Source organism: Anabrus simplex, chromosome 10, assembly GCF_040414725.1.
Source record: "Anabrus simplex isolate iqAnaSimp1 chromosome 10, ASM4041472v1, whole genome shotgun sequence".
In the NCBI taxonomy this organism is placed as follows: domain Eukaryota; kingdom Metazoa; phylum Arthropoda; class Insecta; order Orthoptera; family Tettigoniidae; genus Anabrus; species Anabrus simplex.
The window spans coordinates 35730778-35749870 of record NC_090274.1 but is presented as its reverse complement, the minus strand read 5'-3'; the positions used below and the strand labels follow the sequence as shown (position 1 = coordinate 35749870).

Sequence of the window (19093 nt, the reverse complement as noted above, 5' to 3'; positions counted from 1 at the left end):
AAGAGGCAATATAAAAAAGAAATGAACGGGGGTAGACACTGTAAAACTTAGAAGAAGTGGAATTTCCTTATCAATTATTTCAATTTTAATTACATACTAAACAAACACAGTCATCCGTTGGGTTGTGGAATTTTGTCTATATGCATATATTGTTGTGGAAGCCATGCATTTAAGCGATTTGAAAAATTGAGAACTCAATATAGGCCAAATTCAAAAGCTCGCCATTCCTCAACAACACAGAATATTCAATAGTAAGCAGATCAAACATTGAAAATTCAATCAATCAATCAATCAATCAATCAATCAATCATATATATATTATTGGTTACTTCACATTAGAGATCACACTTTATTAACTTTTCATTACAATTTATTCCTGGCATAAAAGACATGCCCTTAATGTTATAAAAACTGAAAAATGTGTTTATATTACATGGAAAAATACGGTACGTCAATTTTATCTGGCAGAAGAATGAATTTCCAGAATTTTTCCTGAATTCCCTGACATTTCCAGGTTTTCCCGTTATTTATCGAATTCCCTGACATTTCCCTGTTTCCCAGGTTTTCCATACGGGTGGACACCCTGCATTAATTAGGTGTCGTTTTCTTCATGTTGCCTATTAGTTTTGTGCCCTAACTCATTCATTAAATGATATATTTATTGGTCCAGGGATCATGCTATTTTCCTTTCAACAAAAAAGTAATATATTTAAAGGTCCAGGGTCCAGATAATGAGAATTCACAGACATAGCACTCCCATTCCTCGGTGCTAGCCCTGGACCTCAAGAAAGAAACAAAAGAAGCGGAATACAACATGAGGGAGTCCTGTCTACAGCCCGTAAGTACGTATACATATTTCTCTACTAACGATGGTATTTCTTAATTTACTGCAGAGTTTTCACTTCATTTGTGTAAAAGGAATTATGTTCCATTTGGGACAAATATTACACGACATTTCGTAGATAGGTATGCGCTACATAACCAAAGGGAGGTCCTATAGAGAACAGAAGGGAATAGAAGAAAGAGTGAAAAGATACTGGCAGAGAGAGAAGGCAAAAAATAATGCAAAGATTGTCAAAACGTGTTCCATAGTTGGCCGACTAAACTAAATAAATAAATATCCCACCTCCATCGCTTCTACCTAATGTGAATTACTCATGACAGCTTATATATATATACATCCACAGCTTGTTTCCAGTCATTCGACTGGGTCAGCGATGGAATGAATGAAGGCCTCATCTAGCGGCGAGGACAGGAATTGTTCTGGCTGCTGAAGCCTGTCGCACTGCTTTGGAGCAATGATTAATGACTGACAGATGAAATGAAATGATACTGTAGAGTGTTGCTGGAATGAAAGATGACAGGAAAAACTGGAATACCCGGAGAAAAACCTGTCCTGCCTCCACTTTGTCCAACACAAAATCTCACATGGAGTGACCGGGATTTGAACCACAGAACCCAGCGGTGAGAGGCCGGTGCACTGCCACCTGAGTCACGGAAGCACTCACTCATGACAGAATTTCAATCAAAAATCAAATGATCTCAGTACCTGGCAAGTGGTATGCAGACCTCTCAAAGGTGTCTGTACTCCCACACGACAAGTGATGGCAACATATCTCTGGACGTCAGAACAGACATCAAGTTATGAGTGTCCTCTGTGTTCACAACATCCCATTTTAGGACGGGGGGGTGATAAAGGTGATAAAAGATTTCATTTCATACCTGGACAGGGTATGGCGGGCATCCTAGATGGTAACGTCGTCTCTCAGTCCAGGGAGATTTGTCACAGTGATATGATTTGTAGAGAAGGTATGGTGGGTGCGGCCATGGCCCATAAACATCCCACCTGCACCTCAAATCGGTTACCTATTCTACAATTGTCAGTCTAATGGAACTGTATGGTGCTGATGCTGACCTGTGACAAATCACCACGATGCTGCACATAGCGGAAAAGGATGCTAAGATGATCACTGGGAGTGTTGCAACTGGACCATGTTAAGAACGTGGATGTCCAGAACACACTTTTATTAGCCCCATTCCTTTTTTTTCTTCCTTTTAGTTTTGATGCAGTTAATTTATAATGGATAGGTTCTTCAGTCTGTTGAAACTAATTTATGAATGAACACATTTCAAAACTACCTGAAAAAGAAAACCCATAACAGAAATATACAAAAAAGAAACAACTTATTTTAAAATGGAATAACGAGTTTCATTCTTGAAAGATCATCATCAGAATCTATCAAATCACACTCAAAAATATTTAGAAAAATATAAACAATTATATTTAATTTCTGAAATACTTAAAACCGGGCTCGATAATTGCAGTCGCTTAAGCGTGGCCAGTATCCAGTATTTGGGAGATGGTGGGTTCCAATCCTACTGTCGGTAGCCCTGAAGATGGTTTTCCATGGTTTCCCATTTACACACAATGCAAATGCTGGGATTATGCCTTAATTACGGCCATGGCTGCTTCCTTCCCACTCCTAGCCCTTTCCTGTCCCATAGTCGCCATAAGATCTATTTGTGTTGGTGCGACGTAATGCAACTTGTATTTTAAAAAATAAAAACCTTAAAATTTGGAACTTTCTTAAGAAGTCCTCCAACAGAGCTTCCTCACGCTTTTCTAATCTAGCGTGGAAATTGTATACAGCCTGTAATAACCTGGAAGAAATAAGCTTTTTAGTGGTGAAACAATTACTTGAATTGGTTGAGTTGTTCCCAGTATTAGCCTTCCACATATAAACTTACACTTCCTCCCTCTACATCAGGGCCTCTCAGGGTGCATGTGCCTGGTGCAAAAGATGACTTCGCTTGGTTGACCAGAGTGCAGGACCCCCGCCCCCCCCCCCCACTCCTCGATTTGGAGCAATAGCGCTGTCTCTCTCTTTCCGCACGCCTGTCTCGCTCGCTCCCCTGTCTCCCTCTTCCTCACTTGCTCCGTAGCACTCCAAATCCGAGCCGAGCTTAGGCGAATAGCCCAGAGACGAAGCGCTGGTCCGAGCCGAGCTGGACCGATGCACTGTGTACAGGAACTCTGCGCCTCTGTCTGCACGTGTGAGATTTTGGGCGTTTGAGAGGCCCTGCTCTACATTATTAGTACAGATGAATAAGACAATATCAAACTAATGAGGTTTATCACCACTCTTTAGTGGACTTCTAAGGGTAGCACAGTTGATGGAGAATGCAGAAGAATGGCTCAAATGCTGTGCAACAAACAAATGACCAACCCACAGACCACAGATGCAGGTGTTTCCTGTAATGCTGATGGTCTCACTTTGGCGACACAGAGCACAGACTTTGCAACAGTGGAAAGCAGTCGGACTAATGCCCTTGAAGGTCTGTTAAGTTACTACAGCGCAAACCAGTTCAGACCCAATCCCTCTAAAACACAAGAGCGCCTTTCATCTGAGAAATAGGGAAGTCTGTCGAAGGTTAAAAATAAAGTGGCCAGGCGTTTAACTAGAACATTGTGACCCTTCAAAATACCTAGAAGTAATGCTAGACAGACTTCTTGCATTCAAACAGTACTGCACGAAATTCAAGTTTAAAGTTTCCACCAGGAACAATCTGTTGCAAAAACTGGATAACAGTGGGGTAGTCAACCCCAAACTATCCAAACTTTGCCATTGGCTTTGTGCTATTCTCGGTACAGTTCCTATCACACCTTACATGTTGAGACAGCTTTCAATACTGCCTGTGATAAGAGGCGACTAAAAGGCGCCCTAGGGGGTCTGAAATGGGAGTGTGGATTGGCGACCACGGGACCTTTGGCTGAGTCCTGGCACTGCTTCCACTTAATTGTGCCACGCTCCTCACTTCCATCTATCCTATCCAACCTCCCTTGGTGAACTCTTGTTCTTTTCCAACCCTGATGGTATTAGATAATTTTCATTTTCACGCCCTTCTTGGCCCCTGACTTTCTTTGACTGAAACCTTCATGTTTTGAAGAGTCGGATCCCTTCCATGTTTTCTCTCTGATTAGTGTTGTATAGAGGATGGTTGCCCAGTTGTACTTCCCCTTAAAACAATAACCACCACCAGCACCACCTCCATCATCACAGCTCTCAATAACACTTTTAAATTGTTAACAGGATGTCTAAAATCTACCACAGTCGAATGGCTTTCCAAGTAGCACCACTCTGTGTCTGACGAAAAGGTGCAACGAGCAAGGAAAGGATAACAGTGGAACATGAGATCACCTACCTATTGTATGGACATAAACTGCCCATGCAAAGATTTAAGTCCAGGAAGAGCTTTTTAATAATATCAAAGGAACTCTACTCCAATAAATATACCTTTGATAATTAAAAGACAGCCTTGTCAATAACTACCGTATTTTTTATCACCTCATACACCGTACATGATTCGAGGACCATACTGTCCTCTTCCTCAGCGTTTTCTTCTCACTACCAATTATCTCTTGGAACTCTTTACTGAATATTACACATCAAACACCAAAGTTCTAAATGTCATAAGAACACTAAAACTACACTACTCTATTTGCAATTTTCTTAAAATGTCATCCTCTTCTATTATCTAAGAATACAATCAATGTATTAAGATTAGCATCTCATAAAATTTTTACTAAAATTTTCCACTTCAGAGATCATGTCATTTAAATTTTGCTTCCTTGAAAATTCCTACAGTTGTAGCTCTTCACTCCAACCTAAGTTGAAAATCAAACCACAATGGTTAAGTTAATAACATCAAAGGAACTTACAATCCCAGCTGAAAAAGCCAGACTGCAGCTGTGGACAGCAAAGAACTCTCTTCCCTCTGGTTGGAAAAAGAGTAGCTGAAAGCTTACCACCTGGTCATGAGGAGGTATGGTTGGTATGGCAGTCTGAACAGCTGGGCAGGTTCCAGGGAGATCTTGGCAAGATGAGGCTATGTTAAAGATGATACCAAATGTGATCACAGAGGATTGCAGACACATGCTTCAGTGTCAACAGTGTCCAACTTTGTGGACGGAAGACGACCTATGTCAGGCCTCGGAGAATGAGCTGGAGGTGGTCAGGTTCTAGTTTAAAATCATATGTTTCTCATAACTCTTTTATACTTATGTTCCTGATACAAGAATAATAATAATAATCCAACACATGATAAAGCAAACAAGTTTATTAATAATGACCCTGCACAACCTCCCGTTTACAAGTATATCATTGTTCCACATACAAAAATAAATGCCCCTTGAAAACCTTAATTAAACAGGAACTGAAATCTTCATCTATAAGTGCAAAGTAAAACCTATTTACTTATACATAACAAAGTAAAAAAAAAAAAAAATACAATAATTGTACTCTTCCAGTGTAGCTAATACATTTTTTTTATTTTTCTCTCCATTATCATTTGTTTTTATGGGGAGAGAGGGGTTGAATCAATTTTTTAAAATAAGATGGTAATGTATAAAACAGGCCTGGCCAACATGTTGATCAATTTCTAACGTTTTGCAAGTGAGAACAATTCAAAACCTCCGAAGGAAAGATACGGTTGGTGTTGTGATTGGCTTGATTTCTGCCTAGCAAAACCAAATTCTACTGATAGTTACTAACTTATCTCATATTTCTGAGGTCTCTGATATCTTCCAAGCTCATTTTGGTTTTTAATAATAATAATAATAATAATAATAATAATAATAATAATAATAATAATGATAATAATAATAATGTTATTCATTTTATGTCCCGCTATCTACTTTTGTGCTTTTCATAGACGCCGAGGAGCCAGAATTTTGTCCCGCAGGAGTTCTTTAACATGCCAGTAAATCCACCAACACAAGGCTGACACATTTGAGCATCTTCAAATACCACTGTACTGAGCCAGGATCAAACCTGTCAAGTTGGGCTCGGAAGACCAGCGCTCTACCGTCCGAGCCACTCAGCCTGGCTATTTTGGTTTTGGCCGAGCTTTTAAGACTTGATACCCTTTCAGAGGCAATGTGATTTTTTAGGTGAAAATTCTTAGCCATCCAGATGCAGAAAGCCAGCAGGAAACCACTACGTTAATCATGCCCTCACCTGTTTCATCCGATGATTACTGACCTTCAACAAAACAATTTCGATCACTTTCTACACTTGCAAGATCACAAGCACAGATTCTGCGACTGAAACTGAGAAATTTGTTGTTAAAATAGGCAAAGTTCTTCAGGAGTTTAAATATTGATTCAGCAACTTCAAAAATATAAGACATGGTTCAACAACCTTTATTTTTATTCCGACAAGACTTAAAATACAAAGAACATCGCAGGAAAATTAGTATGATCTCCTCCATGGATAATGCATCTCCTGAGAATGAGAAACTCTTCAGTGTAACCTATTCTTAAAAGTGCTGTCATCAGAGGTCTGAATTTCCATGTCTGAAACTAAGACAAAACATGACTTCAGTTTCAAGAGATCTGCATTTGAGCTTCTTGAGGCTGATCCTATCAAAGCAGATGTCTAATTTTCAAAAGCACCTTAAGACTGACCCTATAACAGCAGATGCCTGAATTTGAAAGGCTGATTGACGACATGAAACCACAAATCTTTTCATCAACACGATACCTGTCCTTTAATGTGATTAGTATCTTAAAAATTAATTTTTGTAGGGAAGAGAGAACTGATGCTAAAAATACAGAGAAGAAGAGTTAAATTCACGGGCATAAGTAGACCCAGTAGTCCATCACTGACCTTAATATTAACAGGTAGATCACGCCACAAAACAAGATGGCCAGGCCTACTATAAAACATACATTATTTCTTCTGTCAAATTATACTGCAATGGTATAACAAAATATGTCAAAATAATCATAATATTTTATATTGTCTGTCGACTTCTTTTTGTAATAGTGATAGTGAAAAGGGCATAAGTAGACCCAGTAGACCATCACTGACCTTAATATTAACAGGTAGATCACACCACAAAACAAGATGGCCAGGCCTACTATAAAACATACATTATTTCTTCTGTCAAATTATACTGCAATGGTATAACATAATATGTCAAAATAATTATAATATTTTATAAACACGATTGCAACACACACTTTGAAGTATTACAAAATTTGCTAGTACAACAGCTCAACGATATTCTACCTCCTTCATCTAGATATTTGCTTTTCTAAATCCATTCATTGCATGCATGATTTTGGAAATGGAAATACGTAGAGCAATATACCTTATATGGCACGTACAGTAAGCCAAAATAATTCTGGCGAAGAACACAGTATATACACAAGTAATCCCCACATATTTTTTCTCAAAACTTGGTGAAGAAAAGTTGATTGTAGCTATTTGTTCATCAATTATATGAATTTAGGGCTGTCACCTAGGTAGCAGATTCCCTATCATTTGTTTACCTAGTCTTTTCTTAAATGTTCTCAAAGAACTTGGAAATTTATTGAACATCATAAATTACTACACTCTCTTATCCCTCATCCTATTAATGAACATTTGCCCCAATTTGTCCTCTTGAATTTCAACTTTAACTTCATATTATGGTTTTTCCTACCGTTAAAAGTTCCACTCAAACTTATTCATCTACTTATGTCATTCCATGTCATCTCTCCACTGACAGCTTGAAACATACCGCTTAGTCAAGCAGCTTATCTCCTTGTGTCAATGTTGGTACAATTTATTGTAAATATGTTTTTCATTGCGGAACTCTGTAATTCGGCTTCTCGCTGTTTTGGTTTCCCAAATAAATAATTTTTAATTTTTTTTAAATTCCGATACGTAGAAATTTGGAAGCTGGTATTTTTCTGCACACATTGTTGGCAACTCTGTTCCTGCCACTAGCAGTAAGAAGTGTTCCATGCACACTTATATCGTGTCATTTGTATGGCATCAATTTAAGTCCTATGGGTCAGTGGTAGAGTATTGGCCTCTGGATCCCAAGACAGCAGATTCAAACCTAGCAGAAATAGTCAGATTTTTGAACGGCAGAAAAAAAAAAAATGTCCATTCGACACTTCATGCCGTACCATGTCGGGTGTAAGAGATCTTTTGGCGAGACATTGGGTGTTTTCCCAACGAAATTAATTAAGACTCAGCCATAGACGCCCAAGAGAGATTCGGTTCACTCTGACATCAATAGACCTAGAGTAAAATGGGACATCGAAATTGATGAGCAGACAGCCACATGACCATCAATCTGAAATCCCAGCTCACAGCAGCTGAGGCAATATGATTATTATTCTTACTTCATTATGCCCAAATAAGGAGCGCAACTGAACTTGTTTAGCAGATGTCATTGTCTTTTCCTTTCCCCAAAATCTCTTCATCTTCTCACTGTGGCTTTTCTTGCAATCTTCTAACTAGGTTTTGTTCTGGTAGTGCTTGGATGATGTTTAAAGCGGTGATTGTAGATTAATTTTCTGAACTTAGATCTAACACAATGTCATCTGTGATCCAACTTCGAGCAACCAATTGTTTTTTACTTTCATTGATAGGGCAAGGTTCAGAATTCTTTTGGTCAATCTCTGATTACTCGTTCTGAGAATACGTCCATAAAATTTCAAACGTGTTTTCCTAAATGTGTCTGAGATTTTCCCTGAGTGCTGGAACAAGTCATGAGATTTCCTTATCATCCAAATTCTTCCTTACAGACTCGTCCAAAAATTTTCCTTAAGATCTTTCTTTCTTGCTTTTCTACATCTTTAATCAGTGATCTGCCCCCAATGATCATTGTTTCAGATTCATATACTGTAGTGCTTCAGGTTTGATTACAGTGTTATAATGTCGTAATTTTGCATTTTAGGATATAAATTTTGTATTATATCTGCTCCAAGTGAGCCTGTATGCTCTTTGTAGTTTAGAGACCCTTTATTTGTTTGCTTCACAACAGAGTCCTGAAGGATGGACGATATCTCCCAGGTATTTGAATTTACGCACTTGGGATATTTTTTATTATTATTATTATTATTATTATTATTATTATTATTATTATTATTATTATTATTATTATTATTATTAAGTTGTAACATGTGTTTAGAATGGCTGGTGTGAGCTCTTGTTATAGGCCATTCACAGCTAAAGAAAAGCTCCACACTACTGAAAACTCAGAGCGAACTGGTAATCGTGCAGCAGTAAGAAAGTGCTATGCGGACGAGAGTTGCATATGATTGGAGCTTCTCTTGAACCAACAGTAACTGCCCGACATTCTGCAGATAAAAGGTGAAGTTTTAAGAAATCAAAAACAGGATATGTGAATATGTGACTGAAAAAAAAAAAAAAAAAAAAAAAAATAGTTTGGATGAGCAGTCGTGAGTAAAATGTTGGTTGAAAGCTGCAGCGATAATAAGAGACTGAAAAATTAGAGGTTGTAAGGCTAGCCGTGGATGGTTCACACCTGTTTTTCAACAAAATAACTTCAGTCTTCATAGGAAAGCTCACATTGCTCAACAACTCCCAGCCAATTTTGAAAAGACTGAATTTCCACAAATCTGTTGTCAGTTTGAACCAAAGAAATTTGTATTTATTCTCTGCAATGTGGTAGCCTAATCCACATTATAACGTTACAAATTATTGTAATGTAGTATTTATGGTTTTCAATATGAATATTTAAGAAAGCTAAAAATAAAAAATTTCCCTTCCTAAAATTAGGGTGCCTGGATTATTTGTATATATATATATATATATATATATGGTATTTGGGGAAAGACACACAAGAGGTTAAAATAATATAATCCTTGAGAGACTGAGAATATAAATATATTGCTTAAGCCCTGATATACGAGTATGACTGAATACGAACACTCACATTTACTTCACCACTTGTCACAACATTAAAATACAATATTTTTCCATTCCCTTTTAGTATGAACCACCTCTTGCAATGTACTGCATGCAAGAGAGAATAAAATCCACAAAAGAAAAATGCTTTTGTTAATTTTATGGAAAACTGTATGAAGTGGAACCTAGTTTGCATTTTCTTGATTAGTACATAGACTTTCTTAAATCCCAGTATATTACATTTGTTTAAATAAGCATAAATATTTCTGCCATCTTCTGTAGTACGTTTGCTTTGACCAACAAGATTTTTAATTTGTGGTGCTGGATATGGACTGAATATAAATTTGATTTAATCAAAAGTATCTGGACACCCCTTGTACACGTAAAATACAGCTTAGATAGTTCCCTCTTTGGATCAAAGGTAGATACTCCATATCGTAGTGTCAGCATGTAAAAAGTTTCTGGTGACACATTTGGTGTTTATTCAAAATAAGTCATTTCAAAATTAAGGCACAGATCATCCAACAGAGATCCAGTCTACTGTGCACCTGGTGGAATAAATTTCAAAATTGATACTCAGGCAGCTTACATGGCATTAAATGAAAATGCCTGCACATGGTAGATGAGGCCATACAATTCACAGCCCATACTCTGAACATTAAGCCGGCCCCGTAGTGTAGGGGTAGTGTACCTGCCTCATACCCGGAGGCCTAAGGTAGATGTATTTGACTGCCAAATACTGTGCTGCTGTCTGGCTAAATAGTGCCCACACAATTATCGTACATACTCAACTGAACACCACAATGCGTCTCATCACTGACACAATCAAATCTACTCCTGTACAGTGGTTACCAGTGTTAAGTCATATTCCTCCTCCAGATCTCGGACGTAAAGATGTTCTCCCAAGAGAATTCAACAAAGTAATTAACAATCCAGAACTGCCAATACAGAATGATACCGGTGATGCAAATACTAATCGTCTGCATTCAAGAAAACCACCAACAAGAGATGCCATAAAGTTGAGGAACAGTAGCTACCAAACTTCCGTTGAATGGCAGAAGAGACTCAACAACCAATACTACCCAACAATGCCTCCAGTGCAGAAGACGCCACCACTTGGTTTCCACCTCCCTCAAAGACCACGGTCCACATAAACAGGATTCGAACCAACCACGAGAACTGTGCAGCCTTCGACTTCAAGTAGAACAGAATTTCAACGCCTGAGTGTGACTGCGGTGCTACACAACGCACAATCCAGCACATCATCACCGACTGTAAGACAAGAAAGTATAATGGCAGTGCTATAGCGACTTTGCTGTAGCGACCCCAGAAATTATAGACTACATCCAAAATTTCGATATAAGTATTAGAAATGTAGATCCTACCTAAGATAGACACTGTATCTCTACCCATATGCTAAATAAATGTTAGCGAGTGGTTTGTGGACAATAAGACTCTGAACTGAACTGGTCAGCCCAAAGCTCCCACCTCAATCCTATCGAAAATCTTTTGAATGAACTAGAATGGTGACTTCGCTCTAATGACCTACATCACTAACTATGTTTGCCACAACACTGCAGAAAGAATGGTCTGCCATTCCCCTGGAGACATTACGACACCCGGCAGACATTCTCCCTCGCGGAGCTTGAGCCACCCAATATTAATGTAGACTACTAGGCTAGGCAGTAACTATTATTTGAGGAACACTTACAGGGCAGTTTCACATGGATATTTTTGATCAAATAGGGTATAGTTCATATCTCATTGGAGACCAAGGCTTGAGCATCGTGCACGTATTATCAGTTGCAAGCACCTGATTTATGAACAACAAATGCCCTAATTAGAGAGTAGAAAAGATGTACACAAACTCTCAACTACCCATTTTAGAAGACCTTCCCACACTCGAACTGCAGAAGCTCAAGTCATGTCACCCACCCTTATGTGATGGAGCCATAAGGGTTGCTACCAAATTTGACCCTTTGTAGGAATGGAGAGGTCACTGGACAGCCCGTGATGTACCTCGAAATGCAGACCCATGATGTCCACAACCAGATGCATTCAACTTCGTTTCTTGTTTATGTATATAATTTTATAAATATGTGTAACACTATTACCACTATTGTTAAGAATAGAAGAACTCAAAATGAATCTATCCAATCTGTAGAACTTCCTAATGGTGAGGTGACTAGGGATAAGACCAAAATATTACAGGAGTTCCAAAGGCACTTTGAAACTTTGCTGAACTGTTATGAAAATGTCACTCCATTAGACGACGAACCTTATGATTTTGGCAGCACAAATACCACTAGTCTGACATGGTTGGAAGTAGAGACAGCAATATTTAAACAGAAAAACAACACATCAACCGGATCAGATGAATTAAGTGTTGAGATGATCAAAGCACAAGGAGAGGTTGGACAACAGTGAATGTACACGGTACTAAATACCCGAATCTGGAAAGAGAATGTAATACCCAATGACTGGAAGCAAAGAGTCATCATCCTATTGTTGGAAAAAGGAAAGAAATGTACCAACTACAGAGGTATAACTCTGCTATCACATGGCCTCAAAATCTACAAATCCATCCTTGAGAGCAGGATTAGAAAATATGTCGAACCTACACTTGAGTAGGAACAACATGGATTTAGACCTCATTTTTGCTACCAGAATGCTCTATGAGAAGTATTGGGAGAAAGGTAAAACACTTATAACTGTTTTTCTGGACATCGAGAAAGCATATGAACATGTACCACGCAGGCATATACGGGAATGTTTGAGACATAAGAAAATGCCCGATGACATCAAAGCACGAGTACAACGATTATATGATGAAACCAATTGCTGTGTCCAGGTGCAGGATGGAAGGTCAGGTTGGTTCGAAACAAAGAGTGGAGTCCAGCAAGGAAGTTGTCTTTCACCACTTCTCTTCATAATCATAATGGATGAAGTTTTAAAAGTGGTTAAAAGAAAGGATCCAACAACTAATGCCCTGGTTTCTGCTGATGATGTAATGGTATGGGGTAAGACAGAAATGGTAGTAAAAACTAGACTAGATCTCTGGCATGAAGCTTTTACAATCTTAGGTCTCAAAATCAGCAAAACGAAGACAATTGGCTTGGTGATGAGTAGAAACTCTCCAACTGTTCATCTAAGAATTGAAGATGAGGAGATGGATTTGTAGACAACTTCAACTATTTAGGTAGTGTTCTGTCATAAGACAATGCCAAACATCAAGAGATTAGCAACAGAATACAGAAAGCTTCCGAATTCTATCACGCTGTACGTCAAATACTTTGGGATGAAATATTTCCGTTAGTTTACAAGATCAGCTTGTAGAAAATATATCTAGTACCTAAATTGATGTACAGCCTGGAAGAAGCAACACTTACTGGACCAACAAAGAGTCGTCTTCAGGCAACAGAAATGAAGTTCCTCTGTTCTTGTCGACAAAAGAAAAAAAAGAAAAGAAAAAAAAATGGATAAAATAAGGAATGTGGATATCCGGCAACAGCTTGGATTGGAAAGAAGCTTGCTGGACTAGAAGTGAAGAGATTGCAATGGTATGGTCACATAAAAAGAATGGACTCTCACAGGACTCCTCGAACATACTTTGACCACAATGTTCCTGGGAAGAGACCAAGAGGAAGACCTCGTGATTTTTGGGAAAAACAGATATTGAAGGACCTTGAAATTAGAGATGTGTACTGGTGTCCCATATATAAGCAGCATCTGTGGATGGATACGACAAACTGGAGGAGGCTCGTACACAACCGCACCTGGCTTGCTGGAGCGAAGAAATGACGTAACACTGAATACGCTAAATAACTGAGTTGCAGAATAAAGTTTGGTATTTTAGAAACAGGAAATATGCCAATTAATGAGGTATCTTAACCCTTTGCACTCCATTTTGTCTTCAATAGTCCACTGTGATTTATTCTGCACTTTCATCAAAACGTCACCTAATTTGTAACCATGAATTTGTCCGAAACGGTTCACAACAAGGTCTTAATATGTTGAAATGAATGTGTAATTTAGTTAAATACAAGTGCGTTTGAACAATCTTCAAGACTTTATGAAATGTACTACACCAGGGTAAAATGTATAACAACACACATCTCTCGTCGAGACATAATCATTTACTTATAATATTATCCTATCAACAATGGTAATGTTCAAAACGACAACAATGGAACTTGGATATATTGCAAATTGTACGAGCATTATTTCTGCTGCGTCTCCGATAGTGTTATCATTCGTCAGCTTGTTCCAGCACAGTAAACATATCTCGTAAACCATCAGTTGCGGAGTCTATTGCATGACATTCCTGAAGTTATGTCTGATGCAGAATATGGTCCAAATATAAATGACCTAAGAAGAGAAAGTCCATACAAAGATTACCACCAATCAAGTGATAACTCGAAAAGCAGCGATTCAGATCACTCTGAAAACCGGATTGTTCAGACTGAAGGTAAGTTGATATTAGTATTAATATATCAATCAGCATAACAACTTCGGTGAAATTCCTTGATTTATTCCGTATTCAAATTATAATTATGCCTTGCAAAGGCTGAGTACTGACGAATTTTCAATTATTCTATTACAGCCGTAAAAACAGTAACCTGTAAAGCATGGCATAATAGGAGACACGACAACCAAGATAAAAGCCTCCCATGGCCATATAATATGTCATTAGGTACTGATGGCTCCATGGAGTGGACTGTAGCAAACTTTGGGAAGACTACACCCAGTAGGTTTGCTTGCCATAACCCTTCGAAAGAATATCCAGGACTTGCTCAGTATTCAAAGCAGCATTTTTCTGACGACAATGTAACGAGTGTGCGGCGTCTTTTAATTGATAAATCAATACTGAAACTCATAAAACAATGTACAGAAACAGAGGCAAAACAATAACAATGAGGAACCGTGCATATCGAGAACGAAAATATAATAATTTCATTAACGGACAAAATGACCGCATTGGCGGTTCAAGGTATATAATATATTCGAGCGGTTCTAGTGTTAATACACAATTGACCAGAACCGTAAGCTCTGAAAACCATGTTTCAGGATTTGTGACACCCAACAAATACACTATAGAGAATAGGGCCACTTTATAATATATCGCAAGACATTAATTGCCAGCGCAGCTAGCCTTGAAACTGAGTGCAGTATTACACTATATATTATGAATTATGCTGAAAGTGTCAGGTTCCAGTTGACTTTAATTAAGAAGTAAAATTATATTCTGCGACATGGTGTCGAGTGAGGCAGTAGAGTAAAGTTGCTCTTGCTACACCCTGATTGAATTGGAAGTTAATTAGCTGAAAGTGCTAATCCGTGTTAAAAAAGTTACATATTTAAGTGCCTTCTTCTTTAAAAAGTAATCACCATGTCTGTAAAGGAAGTAGCTAAGAAGATATCGGCTTTCGAAGATTGCATGAAAGACTTTCAAGCTCGCCTAGACTCAACAGTCAGTGCCGCCAACCCACCGAACGTGCTCCAAGCACTTGGTGGCGAGTTCCAGGCATTCAAGAAACAGGCCAGCGAAGACATCTCCAAGCTTAAAAGGGAGTTGAAGGCTCTGGAAGATTGGCTCCGGAAACAAGACCACGTGTTGGACGAAGCCGAACAGTACAGTCGCTGGAACTGCCTTTTATTGCATGGTGTCCAGAAAGAGCCGTCCGAGGAAGTCTACATTAAAATGCTGGACACCCTGAAAAATAAACTTTCGGTAGAACTTTCAGTTCTTGATGTGGATCTCTGCCACAGACTAGGCCACCAAAATAGAACATCTGCTGAAGTGGTCTCACAGGGAAATCGACCTATCATTAAGTTCCTTTGATACCATGATTGTGATCGAGTGTGCCGCGCGAAACAAGCTTTGAAAGGCAGTGGGCTCATGCTAACAGAGTCCCTCACAAGTGTGAGAAAACATATCCTTAATCAGGCAAGGGATTTATGGGGAATGCAGAAATGCTGGACTCAAGATGGATGCATTTGTGTATTAAGAGAAGATGGAACTAAATCTCAAATATCCATGATGGCACAGTTAAAAAACACTGCAGGGAGTAGGATGAACTTGTGAAGTTACGAGAAAGAAATTATGCATGTAGTAATTAATTTATATTTGTGTGTGTGTAGGTGTGTGCTTGTGAAAGTCAGTGGATCAACTCACCAGGTTACTCGGGTATGCTTATTTTACACCTTACTTAATTTTTGTTTTTCATACTGCTTAGTTTCATATGTTTGTTGACCAGTGCAACAGTAACACCATTGACCTACATTCCTCTCCACAGCCCTCACCGTCTCTTTCGTCCCTACCACCTTCAACAGGACTTGAGGTGCAAGAGCAGCTCAGTAGCCACCCGCAGACGTTACATTGTTGCCACCTAAATGGTCAGTCCTTATTAGCTCATATGGTAGAGGTTCAGGTTATTTTTGAATTTAACAATGTACATACTATTGGAACCAGTGAAAGCTGGATGCGTACAGACATGCCGTCATTGACAGCTAACCTTAACGGATACTCAATAATTCGCCATGACCGTATTGACAAAATAGGTGGTGAACTTCTACTTTATTACAGAAATTACCTAAAATGTAAGATAATTTCTATTTCTGACCCAAGACTTACACTGCGACTGGAATTTGTTTGTAGAGTTAGACTGCCATAAAAAGATATTAATAGGGATTGTACACAAGCCGCCTAAAATAAGACAGACTGATGATTTTGAAGAGGCATTAGCAAATCTTATCTCAGCATACGTTGACATTATAATCATGGGCGACTTTAACACTGACCTTTTGAAGCAGACTAGCGACGCGAACAATCTACGGAATTTATTTCTCGCTACAAACATGACAATTTTACCCCTCAACGCTACTCATCATGTTCATTACTCTGACCGCACAAGTCATACCTTAACTGATCTTCTTGTGACAAATCAACCTCAAAAAGTAATTAAGCACGGACAGATCCCTGCTCCTAGCATCTCTTCACATGACCTATTGTACATGTGTTATTCTACAGGGATACCTAAGTACAAACCACGCTACATTACAATATGAGACTTACGGCATATGGACCGGAATAAACTACGCCACGATGCATATAACTTACCTGGGATAGTTTACGTTATTTTCTGAATATTAACTCTAAAGTAAACAAATTCAATTCATTGGTACTGGAAATATTTGACAAGCACGCACCAGAGAAACAGGGAAGAATCACCCGCCATTCTTCCGCGTAGCTAACGGCCGAGATAAGATCTGTTATGGCCAGTCATGACCAACTGTACGGACAATACAGACAGATGCGTGACACAGATGATTTTGAGCGATACAAGATTCTGAGAAACAGAACCAAGCAGTTAATTAGGAATTCTAAATATACTTTCAGGAACTGATGAAAAATAACAGCCAGAGACAAAAATGGAGTAAATTACGCATGTTAGGTATAGGTAAAGCTGTACAGCAACATGTACCAAGTATATTGCTAGAGGTTTTAAATTATAATTTTGCACGGCCAAGAATAGCCTCTACCTCCTTCTCTAAAAATTTACTGTCCTTGTTACAACAGCAGTCTGTGTATGAGCAATTCTCTTTTAGAAATGTCAGCTCGAATGAAGTTAAAGATGTGATGTACTCTATTACATCTAATGTCACAGGTAATGATGACATTCCTATATCACTTATTAAGGATATCTTAGGAGCTGCTCCGCCAATACTAACTCATATATTTAACTACTGCCTGACAAACAGAGTTTTCGCAGATGTTTGGAAAGATGCACTGATTATACCCGTCCTGAAGAGCTCCAAGTTAGATTATCCTTCAGATTATCGTCCAGTATCCATCCTACCACCCTTATCCAAGGCACTTGAACGTCTAGTTCATACACAAGTTACTGAATACCTTACCAAGCATTCCCTCCTTAATCCCTTCAATCCGGCTTCAGGAAAGGACATAGCACTGCAACAGCTTTACTACGAGTGACAGATGATATCAGACGTGCTATGGACCAATGGGACGTGACTGTACTGACATCATTAGATCTCAGTAGTGCCTTCGACACTGTCAATCCTCAGTCACTACTGCAGAAACTTCGAGAGCTAAATTTTAATAGTGTATCACTTTGTTTCTGTTCATCATATCTTGAAAATAGCCGGCAACGTGTGACAGTTGGAAATTTGAGTTCAGGATCGCAAAGTAAGACCCTCGGTGCCCTTCAGGGGTCATTTATCATCCAAATTAATGCTATATCAAAAGCTCTTAAATTCTGCAAATTGCAAGTGTACGCAGATGATGTACAGATTTACTATCATTCAAAACTGAGTGATATTGATACTGTAATTATTAAAATAAATTCCGACCTTCAACATCTTAGTGACTATGGAAATAAAAACAGTTTATTAATGAACCCAAATAAGACTCGAGTTATTATTATCAGTACCAGTAAAAACCTATATTCCCTCAAGCAACAGAACATCTCCCCAATAATTTTAAACAATAAAATCATACCCTACTCCAATTCAGTGAATAACTTAGGAATTATTATGAGACCCTAAATTGGACTCAACAGGTGATAAGAACATGTAATAAAGTACATACAGTACAACCTCGATAATTCGAAATCGGTTAATTCAAAATATCGCCTAATTCGAAGCAGCTCTTGTTCCCCGAAACATGAGGTACGGTTTTGCATGTTATTTAAATCGCTTAATTTGAAATACGGATAGTTCGTAATTCGAAGAACAATGTCGGTCCCGTTAGCGAAATTCAGACTTTTAATTCAAAACTGCCTTTACACTTTGAAAAAAATAGTATTTACAGAGTAATTTAAATTCAAAATTTCTCTGCGTCATGAAAGAACGCGTCTTCCAGAATGTGCAGGGGTAACTTTGAGCACTTTCACCTACTTCCGCATGTCTACAGTGTGCTTCATGTGTGCTATGTTCGAGCAGAATAGTAATTATTAGAGACGGGAATTTGCCTATTTGCCTATTTTATTCCTGTGTTCAGAAACGTAGGCTTTGGAGATATAAATCCGTTTTAGGGTCCTTTTAGCTATATTTCGTTGGTTTTATTGTGCCTATAAATGCCTATTTCAGGGGTTTGTGCCTATTTAGAGTATAAAAGCCTATTTGATGCCTTTTGGCTGTATTTTAAAAAAGCCGAGTTTCTTCCAGTGAATTACGAAGTAGCTAGTATGCTCGACAGAATTAACTTCTCTTTTTTCAATGTCTGTTTACCCCACGTACAAAAATGGGAATTCTCAGAAGTCACCAGAAATAATTCTTGGAAAATTTCTATCAGGGGTAACAAGGAACAATTTGACCTCGAAGCCAACCCCTCCAACCTCCTAAGACATATGCGAGAACCAGTC

General features: G+C 38.5%; 1 protein-coding gene across 3 annotated transcripts in view; it reads left to right on the top strand.

The window, feature by feature from the left end:
- Nucleotides 1–598: 598 nt before the first annotated feature.
- The window catches only part of LOC136881759 (alpha-tocopherol transfer protein-like), a 212260-nt gene continuing 193765 nt past the window's right edge, over nucleotides 599–19093 (top strand). For 2 of the 3 annotated variants that reach the window (XM_067154196.2, XM_067154192.2), the window contains exon 1: nucleotides 599–842. The gene's annotated coding sequence lies outside the window, so the exon portion shown is untranslated. The remainder of the gene's footprint in view (nucleotides 843–19093) is intronic. The other variant, XM_067154194.2, reaches the window with a different exon arrangement.